A 10,939-nucleotide genomic window follows, 5' to 3' on the forward strand; every position below is an offset into this window, starting at 1 on the left:
CACCACGCATGCGTGGTGCTCCCGGGCAGGGAAAGTCCTCAACTTACGACCGGTTGGATAGTCCTCGACTTACAACTGGTTGGGTAGTCCTCGACTTACGACCGGTTGGGGTCGTGGCATTAAAAAAGTTGAGAAGCACTGTTCTAGGTGATAATATTTCAGGTATTATATTTCCTAAACTACCTTTTTTCAAATGCCCAGCCTCTTTAAACTCTCTTTATAATGCACACTTTCTAATACCTTGAGCATTCTCATTGACTTGTTCTGAATTTGTTTCAATTTCTTGGAATCCCTGTCATGATACAAGAATTGGAGACAACACAGTACATGAGATAAAATATGAACAGTACAGGATAAAGAGAACATATCATTTTCTTTCATGGTTATAACTGCATATGAAAGATGTAAAAGATAAAAAGTCAGTTGGGATGGAATTGAAGGAAAAATTAAAATTGTCTAATATTTGTTAACAGTTGGATTCATCAACATTTTCTGCAGATTGAACTGCTTTTTTTTTTTTTTAATTTTACATAGCATAGCTACTTTTCCTCTTTCCTGTTATTCAGGGAGGAATAGGATACTTTAGGATTTGGGCCAGAATGATGGAATTCTTGCTTTACATGTTGTTTTAAACTATGATAGGATTTCTACTCTTTTGGCTTATCAACAAATCCAGCCACTGTGGTTTATAAATAAGTATTTTGGTTTAAAATATTGTGTGAATTCAGCAATTGTTGTTTATTCAATTAACTATGATTATGCAAGTTATGGCTTAATATAATATGTCACTCTGTGAATTTAATTGTTGAATACTTCAAAATACATATTCAATCTACATCTACTTCACCCCATAATTTGTTCTGTAAAATAAAACAACCAAATATCTCAGTTCTTCTTAATCCTGTTAACTATGACTATGGGAATTTATTCATAAATATATGACTGGCTTCATAACTAGTTCAGTTGTGTTAATACAGTTGATGGAGAAAAAATAATGTCCTGAAAGTTTAGTAATAGAATAGTTTGACTGCTTAAGAAGCCAAACCGGAAAGCTCTCAAAGGCTTTTAAAAGGAATAACCCATTTAATATGGATGGCTATCTTTATTTATTTAGAATAAAATCTTTCTTTATATTTAATATATTTTATAGTTATTTTTTTGGTGCATTCGCATCATTACTGACTCCTGGAAACTAAAAGTTGCAAAAGTTTCGAAAACTGTTTCTGAATTCCAGTGGTACATAATGTCTTCTACATCTGCTTTTGGTTGCTATTCTTATCCAATACGCTTGCTCTCTCTTTGACTATCTTCCTTATAGAATTCTGAGAGTTGCAGTTCACAAGTCATAAAAGGGTCAAGTTTGAAGACCCCTGTTATAGAATGTTGCTTCTACTATTACTTTTTCTTGTAAAACCTCCTTACTTTTAATAAATAAATCCTTGACTTTTCTCACCAGCTGAAGTATAGCTATCAGCTGATGCAGTCTATTGACTTTTTCTTCAAGGACTGGTATGAACTTGCAGTTGCTTAAAATATATGCCCTTTTCATGTTGAAAGATATATCATAAGATTACAAGTCATAATTAAATATTCTGGACCTTTCATTTTCCATTTTTTATTTTTAGGGAAATGCAGTAGAAAGGCCTCTTTTTGTTCTGTTTTGTTCTCCTTCTCTTCTTAAGTTGTTATGTTGCATAAATACAAGTGCTTATTTTAAAGGAAACATATAAACTGCAAATGAATTCCTGTTAGTTCTCCATATTCACTTGCCTGATTATATAGTCTTTTACCTATTCAGCAGGAAATATTTAATTAGTCCACACTGGACAATATGTAGCCTCAGGACAACACTCCCTTACAATCTGCAACTGTTCTGGAATATAAACCAGCTTTATTTTCCTTCCCTTTATCTTTACCAGTCTTGATCTTTAATCACTTCAAATAACGACCTTGATTTCTTCTCATTTTTTTCTTTGTTCCATTTCAATAAATTCTTCACAACTTTAATAGCTCTCTTGTAAATCCAGCATAAGTAAGTTATCCAATATAAAAAAATGCTTGTGGGACATCAAACAGTTTCATTTGTATATCCAGAGGAGCAGGTCTTTCCCTTTCATATTCATAGTGCATCATTTTTAGATCAACTTTCAAATCAAAATTCAATCCTATCCAGTAAAACTTGTTCCTTTTCCATTTCACCTTCCAAAAACAGTCTGTCTTTAATGGCAGACTTTTTAATAATCAATATTGGGTCCAATGTTCACAATCAAATGTCTAAAAATAACAGGAATCAGTAGAAACATTAGGAACTTTATGGAAAGATCAATGGCACAATGGAAGATTAGGATGCTGGTCAATAGTTATAGACTTAGAGAAAGGAATCTTTCTAGAAGATTACTATTACCACTACTATCTGTCACTGCACTGATTCCCATGTCAACCATATTGAACAGACCAAGTCATGGCTTTCAAATATCAAAAACATCTACCAGGCTATCCTACCTCCATTGCATGAATGATCTGAAGCTGTATGGGGAAAAAACTATTTGAAATAGAGTTGCTGCTGAACGCTATGTACAGCCAAGGTATTGTGATGGAGTTTGGACAGGACAAATGTGTCACCTTCAAATGTTGAGTCCTTGGCGAAAAGCAGACACGAGAAGCAGTTGTAGTTCTCAGGTTTTCTTTTATTCTGTGTTCAGCTTACAGGTGAAGGCTTCAGCAACGCCCAAAAGCTCCCAGCCTCTTATATAGGCAATTCCCGGGTCAATGTGTTACTTTTCCCGCGCCAGCACCCGCGCATGCGCACAGGTGCTGCCGACAGCATGTCTGGTCCCGGGCAGCTTGCACCTGCCCGGGACTGCCTGCAAACGCCCCGAGCCCGTTTGCAAGGCTCGGGACATAATACCCCTTTCCCCCGGGCTAAGACTACTACCAACATACAATTATTTCTTGATGCAGTGTTCTACTCCCCAGTGCTCCTACTGTTTACTGGCTTTTGTTTGGCCAGCAATGTTATGTAATCCTCTAAGTATTTAGGAGATTTCCTTGCTCTCTGTGACCTTCTCAGCTCTGGGTTTCTGACAGGTGTTCCCTGACTGAGGGGAGACGTGAGCCTGTTCTCCTTATCATGCCTTGGTGCCTTCCAAGGACTGTGCCCCAATGCCTGGCCTGCTGGCTCGCCCACCGGGCTCGTCAGGCTAGGGCTTCTGTCACTTTGTGACCTGGTTGACCTGCCTAGCTGTAGGTCCTTGGGCCCCTTGAAGTGATAGCCACTGCTGGGAGTCTCTGTAGAACCTCCTAGGTCCGTCCAAGACCTGTCAGGAGGCTGTCCATTCCCTAAACTCCATTCTGTGTCCGGGCTCGTGTGGGTTTCTGTACCTTCCCAAAACTCAGTTACTCCCTGATTTGGGCTAGAGGTGTTGCGGTCGGGACTTGGTTCCTCGACCACCTCCCTGTATGTTTGACCCCCTGTAGGACTTGGGGTAAGGTCAGGCCAACTCTGGGGATTATGTGCCAGCTCTCTTGCGGGGTATGATTTATTGGGATGCTCCCGGGTATCCTCCCTGACTGGAGTACTGTGCTGTGCAGGTGAATAGTGATTGTACCCCCGGGGTGACTCCCTGGCTGGAGTAGGCGTGAATGCCTGGTAGTTGGATAGGCTCTTAGAATTCCTGTTTGGGGCACTCGCGGAATCTTGGAATGGGCCGTTTGTGGCTCCATCGTTGGAGGTGGGCAGCAGCTCGTGCCCCTCCCTTTGCTCTAAAGGGTCCCCCTCCCCCCCTGGAAAAGACCCAGGAGTGTCATCTGAAAGATCCCGCCTAGGGCGGAGTTGGTCGATGTGCCGACGCAGGACACGACCGTTGTCCAGGGCTACCTCGTAGGATAGAGGACCTGTGACCCTGGAAATAGAAGCGGGGACCCATGTATGACCAGGCCCGTAATTGCGAGTCCAAACCGGGGCACCCACAAGTAGTTGTCTAGGTGCCCTAGGATGTGAGGTAGATGAAGGCAGTCTGTCCGGATGCAACCGGTCAAGCTTCGTAGTAAGTTTGCGCCCCCAGCGAAGTTCAGCTGGGCTTCTCCCTGTAGAAGTGGACGGTGTGGTGCGGTAAGAAAGGAGAAAGTCAGCCAACCTGTGATGCCAGTCCCCATAGGTGAGTCTTTTCAAGGCGTCCTTTGTGATGCGGACCATGCGTTCAGCCATACCGTTGGTGGACGGGTGGAAGGGTGCAGACGTGGCATGACGAATCATGTTAGCCTGTAAGAAAGCTTGGAATTCGGAGGAAGTAAATTGAGGGCCGTTGTCAGACACGATGACATCTGGGAGCCCGTGTGCAGCAAAAATCCCCCTCAGTACCTGAATAGTCTTTGCAGTGGTGGTGGATGAGACAGGTACAACCTCAAGCCATTTTGAATGACTGTCAACGAGGACCAAGAAGAACTGGCCCTGAAAGGGCCCAGCGTAGTCAATGTGCACCCTAGACCATGGGGACTGTGTATCCTCCCATCTATGCACAGGAGCTTGGGGCATCTCTGGGCGAGAGCGCTGGCACAGGTGGCATGCATGCACCTTAGCCTCAATGTCCTTATCTAAACCAGGCCACCACAAGTGGCTGCGCGCAAGGGCCTTCATGCGAACAATGCCAGGATGACCCTCGTGGAGGGACTCTAAGATCCTAGTCCTCATTGAGGTGGGAATGACAACTCTGTTTCCCCAAAGCAGACAACCCTGAGAAGTGGACAACTCGTTCCTTTTGGACCAGAAACTCTGAAACTCAGGACTAGGGCAGTGCTCAGGCCATCCAGACAAAACCCAAGAAAGGACACGTGAAAGTGTGTGATCTGTGCCTGTTTCAGCGGCGACATCCCTGGCATTCAGAGGGGACTCGGGCAAGGCTTGGATGGATAGAATGTTGACAGCTGGCGCAGGGTCAGCTTCTACTACTGGCAGGGGCAATCTACTGAGGCCATCAGCATGGCCCATTTCTTTCCCAGGCTTGTGGAGTAAGGAAAAATCATATGCAGACAGAAAAATAGACCACCTAAGCATTCTAGGGGAAATGATTTGGGGAGTTTGTTTACGTGTGGTAAACAGTCCCAGCAGAGGCTTATGGTCAGTGAAGACCGTGAAATGCCTGCCATACAAGAAATCATGGAATTTTTTAATTCCAGCAACAACAGCCAGAGCCTCCCTGTCTATCTGAGCGTAGTTGCGCTCAGCAGAAGACAGTGTTCTGGAGTAATATGCAACAGGAACCTGAGTTCCATCAGACCTGAGGTGGCTCAGGACGGCTCCTACCCCGTAAGGGGAAGCATCACAAGCGATGCACACAGGAAGGGACTCATTGAAGTGTGCAAGTACACTGTTAGAAGTGAGTAAGGCCTTGACCTCATTGAAACTAGCCTCATGTGTTTGTGACCACTGCCACACTGCTTGTTTGTCTAATAGCCTGTGAAGAGGCTCAGCTACACTAGCTTTATGTGGAAGAAAGGAATTGTAGAAATTCAGGAGGCCCAGAAAGGCCTGAAGTTCGGCCTTAGACTTTGGCCTAGGTGCTTCTAAAATGGCAGTTAGTTTGGATTCAGCAGGTGAATCCCAGCAGCATCAATTTTGAACCCCAGAAATTCAGTAGAAGGCACCCCAATTTTGCATTTGTCTTTTTTGAGCTTGAGGCCTGTTTTCCTGAACCTTAACAGAACAGCCCTTAGCCTTTCAGCTAGAATGTGTGTGGAGTCTCCTGCAATTAAGACATCATCAAAGTAGGGGCAAACCCCCGGTATGCCCCGTAGTGTGTTTTCCATTACGCTTTGGAAAATCCCAGGAGCGACATTCACTCCAAACTGTAGCCTTTTTACCTTAAAGGCTCCCCTGTGGGTCACAATAGTCTGAGCTATAGCAGCATCATCATCAACAGGCAGCTGTTGATACGCTTGAGCTAGGTCAAGCTTTGCAAAAACGCGCCCCCCCCTTGAGGGAGGCCAGAATATGACTGACCACAGGAACAGGATAGGCATGTTGCTGCAATGCCTTATTAAGAGTGCATTTGTAGTCAGCACAAATGCGAATGTCCCCATTTGCCTTTAGAGGCGTGACAATGGGGGTCTCCCAAGGGCTGGAATCAACAGGTTCTAGGATTCCCTGTTGGATCAGTTTGTCTAACTCAGTGTCAATTTTACTCTTTAAAGCAAAAGGGACCCTTCTTGCTTTAATTCTAATGGGAGTGACAGTGGGGTCTAGTTTTAAGGACACAGGGGGTCCCTTGAATGTGCCCAGCTGGGGGCTGAAGACATCTGCAAATTCTTTGCAGACTTCCTGTAGGTCGAGTGTTTGTAAGCTGTTGAGCCCCGTGACGTGTATCCCCAAGGCTTCAAACCAATCGAGTCCTATGAGACTCGTTCGTTCACCCCCTACTACTAATAGGTCTAGTGGACCTTCAAAATTCTTATACTGTACGTTAAGGGTGGCCTCCCCCTTAACACACACTCTCAAATTTTGAAAGTCTGTTAACACAATGTCAGAAAGCCTTAATTTAGCCTGAGTTCCACTGCCGGAACAAATCTTCCTAAATGTATGTAAGGATATGATTGAAAGGGCAGACCCCGTGTCTAGTTCCATAGTTAATGGAACCCCTTGTAGCTTCACCTTGAGTGACAGCTTTTTCTTGATGGGCTTGTGTGTGCCTGAAGATGCTTCTTCGCGAAGCGCAAAAACCTACCCTATTCTGGCTGGGGGCCCTGGTACCTTTCAGGCGCAGTTCTTCCTGAGGTTGTACCTTTCATCGGCCCAGACACACAGCTGCAATATGTCCTTGTTTCCCACATGCCCGGCAGATAGCGGAGCGGAACTTGCAGTCGGTTCTCCTGTGGCGACCTCCACAGCCGATGCACTTGAGGGGAGCTGCAGAGCTTCCTTTCTGATTCCCTTCCTTCGTGGGGTGGAGACAGTCGACTTCCTCGTCCAGATCCTCCTCGGAGTTCCCTTGGATGTCCTCTTGGTGCACGGATGCAACATCTGGACTGTTCCTGATCGGCCGCATGTTTTTGACGGCGCCGCCTGCTGCTTCTTCTGCGGTGACCTCTCTTAAGGCATCTTGGAAGGACAAGTCTTCTTTGGCGAAAAGCCTCTGTTGTAGATCTCGATGCCTTAAGCCACACACGAATCGGTCCCTCAGTCGTTCTTCGAGGTCCTTGAACTCGCAGTGCTTGGCGGCCTTCCTCAATGCGGCGATATATTCTTTGGCCGACTCTCCGGATCATTGATCCCTCTGCTCGAAGGTGTGGCGCAATGTGATGACGGACATCTTGGGCTGGAAGTGCTCCTTCAATAGCTTCTTTAGATCTGCGTAGCTGACAGACTCTAATGGGACACGTGCTGCAAGGTTCTCTGCGATTTCAGGCGTCTTGACCGCAGACACAAAGCAGGGTGGCAGCCTTCAAGCTATCTTCCCTCACTTGGTTCACCTTGAGGTAGTTTTCCACCCTGGCTACGTAGGACTCCCACCGCTCTGGATGTGAGACGTCGAACTCCGAAAGCCTTCCAACCTTTGCCATTTTCAGGAGACGGGTCTATCAGCCAGCCTACCCCCGAATGCGCACTGGATTGGCGGGTAGCTGCCAAGTCAATGCCGTTCCGCCGTTCAGGACTCACTTGGGTAAGCTTACACCTCTTCCTTTCCAGGCGATGTAAGGCATCCCACCCTCGTCGCCAGTGTTGAGTCCTTGGCGAAAAGCAGACACGAGAAGCAGTTGTAGTTCTCAGGTTTTCTTTTATTCTGTGTTCAGCTTACAGGTGAAGGCTTCAGCAACGCCCAAAAGCTCCCAGCCTCTTATATAGGCAATTCCCGGGTCAATGTGTTACTTTTCCCGCGCCAGCACCCGCGCATGCGCACAGGCGCTGGCGACAGCCTGTCTGGTCCCGGGCAGCTTGCACCTGCCCGGGACTGCCTACAAACGCCCCGAGCCCGTTTGGAAGGCTCGGGACATAACACCTTCACCATTAAAAAAAGAAAAAAATAGTGAAAATTGAAGGAATCAAGATGCCCTATGAAAATAACATTAAGATCTGGATGAAGATGATTGCTATAAATACTTGGACTTCTTTCACGTTGACAACATCGAAGTCAAAAAGGTTAGAAGAAGGAAATTTAATTACTGTTCAGTTATGATGGACTTTAAAAGAAGCTACTTACATAGTCATGTGATTACATTTTGGATGCTTGGCAAGCAGACTGCACCTATCACAGTCACATGACCATGGTTTGTTATGTTTTTTTTTTACTAGTTTCTAGCATGTTTTGCTGGGTTTTGGCCTATTCAGGAGATTGGATTTATTTAATGATTGCAGCTTTTTGCTGTATGATGGTCTTAAAAACAGTTGCAAAACTGAATCTGTTCACATGGTGTCTTGAATTAAGACCACAGTAACGTAGGATAGAAATTCTGAGCTCCACTGTGGCTATAAGTCAAAGACTGCCTGTATGTGAACCTTGTGTCCTTTTTAAAATTGTTGAACTGTAGTTTGGGCTATAATGGTTCCTCCCCCATCTCTCAGCACTCTAAACCCATTGGAAAATATTATTTTCTGCTCTTCTCATGAGTAGCAGCTGCCTGGAACACTTGTGAGTGGTCCCTATCCTCTTTTTTGTAGAATAGTCATGATGTCAGCTTGTCAGTCAGATTCTTTATTCCATCACAGTTGTTGGTTCCATTCTCAGTTTGCCATTTCTTCCCTGGAAATTCCATCTGTCCCTTCTTTTTGCAGATCTATAAGTGAACACCCAAGAAAAGAATGTTCTTGCTGTATTCTTTAAATAATTTTTATCACTAGTTACAGTATATTATAGATTTGGCAAGATAAATACCAGAAATTTTAGGAAATCATCTTCCTTCATTTACCTGATATTAGGCTTCCTGCTTTTCTAACTATGAAAATAGAATAGTTTATTGCCTGCATCAGCTTTGTTACTATTTTAAATACTTTGTCTTTCACTATGTACGTATAAACCATTGTACATTAAAGCCAAACCTCTTTCTGTCTCCAATAAACTATCTCTTAAAAATAAAACAAAGCAAAACACATTTTATATTCTTTCCAAAGAGAAGTGTTAACTGGTACTGGTATGAATTTTTAATTTTATAATAAATAAACCTCTTTAGAGCTGCCATTCCAAATTAAGTTTTCATTCTAAAATTAGATTCTCTATTTTACATGTGATTATATAACATGAAGAAATATCTCTGTGGAAAATCTTAAAATATGAACAAGTTGGTATGGAAAGAAGCATTCTTTCTGGTGGTTGAACATTAAACGTAGGGCTTCTGAAAGCAGGCATCTCCAAAGTAATGTAGTAGTATAATGTCATTGACGTTAGATAAGAGATGATATAAGACAAAGAATGCAATTGGTGATTTTTCTAAAACATCAACTATAAAATTCTTTTCCCCATTCTTATGCATTGCTGCTCCTTTCCCAATACTTATATTTCATTATTTGTTTAAAAAAATATCTATTGAGATTGTCCTGAATTTATCTACCCATGTAAGAATATGCCTCTTGCAATTAATTTTCCCTTTGGCTTTATATTTTAATATAAAGCTATTATTTTACAAAGTCTAAGCCGAATATGCTGTTATTATTTTGAAGGTAAAAGGACAATTGCTTAAATTACACATTTATTTTACCAAAACTTTCCAAGAATGAATTGATTCAAATGAAATCAATTACTTTGAAAACTTGCATCATTCTAACCCTTTCAGAAAATAGAATGCAAATTGCTGTGTCAATTTACAGAACAGCCAATCTCCACTATCTTAATTCCTGGTGTTTCTAATCCTGTCATCATTTCCAGTCTTTTATAAAAGTATTTGTTGTTCCCTCCTTAAATGAGTCAATTTCAGCAATTTCTACCATCTTCACTATTCACTCCATTCAATTGCCAAATTCTTACCTACCTTTTTACTGTAGATTGTTTTTAAATTCTTACACTTTTTTTCCTTTTCTCTTTCCTTTTAATCATGGCCCATGTTGTAGGAATAATCACCAGATAGTCAATTTTCACTGCAATTCCAAAGATCTCTAAAATGTTTAAATAAGATAGTTAAGAAAGTGGAGTTTGGTCACTCAGTGTCCATTAACAAGCTTCACCGAGGCTGCAAGCTTGATTTTTCCCCCCTTAGTTCATAGAACTTGACTGCCTTCTAGAGTGCACATGGACAAACTCTTCAGCTTCTCCTTGTCTCCTCTGTGTTGTTGATAAATATAAATTATTGCAGCCTTTTATTTGTTTTCTTCTTGTGCAACACAGGATCACAAACATCTGACAGTGGTTTATCAAAAGAACTGTGGTTTAATATACAACATGAAACAACAACATTCAGGGAGCATATGGACTACAAGGCAGTCAGTTATGTACAAACGGTTCAAGTCATTTCCCTCAGACAGTCTCTTAAAGGGATACTACCTCCCAAATACTTTGCTGACACATTCTCCACACATCACTTCTGCTGGTCAGCTTCTAAATTATAATTACCTTGATACGCTGATCTGGGCTTCCATCTGATTAAAGTTCTCATCCTCATCTTCATTTCCAAGACTGTGTTTGGGGAATACTTAAGAGTTCCCTTAATATATTACTTCAACAAATTGATAATTTTGGAAGCAACTTTGATAATGTAAATATTTATATTATTGATAAAGAAGATTGTAATTAGCTGGTTGGTGTAGTTACTTGAGCTATATGGAAAACTTCTTTCTTTTAACTGTTGATACAGAAAAGATTTATTTAAGACTGAGTTTTGCTAGAATTAGTACTGTATGGAAAAATGGCTACAAAACCACAATAAATTGGTAATTTGTAGAGTGATATCAAATGCATTTAAAAAACTGCATAAGGTATAAGCAGAGCCAGTGGCAAACAAACTTGAAACTATTATTTTT

At 42.5% G+C, this 10,939-nt stretch overlaps 1 long non-coding RNA gene across 1 annotated transcript; it reads right to left on the reverse strand.

Moving 5' to 3' along the window:
- Window positions 1–8,132: 8,132 nt before the first annotated feature.
- LOC120305304 lies at window positions 8,133–10,508 on the reverse strand. Its single transcript, XR_005556008.1, has 2 exons — window positions 9,955–10,508; window positions 8,133–8,766 (listed from the first exon to the last, which is right to left on the reverse strand). It is a non-coding gene; the product is annotated as an uncharacterized LOC120305304 (long non-coding RNA).
- Window positions 10,509–10,939: the final 431 nt, after the last annotated feature.

This window comes from Crotalus tigris, unplaced genomic scaffold (genome assembly GCF_016545835.1).
Source record: "Crotalus tigris isolate CLP2741 ecotype Arizona unplaced genomic scaffold, ASM1654583v1 scf7180000017666.379230911805:20528666, whole genome shotgun sequence".
In the NCBI taxonomy this organism is placed as follows: Eukaryota; Metazoa; Chordata; class Lepidosauria; order Squamata; family Viperidae; genus Crotalus; species Crotalus tigris.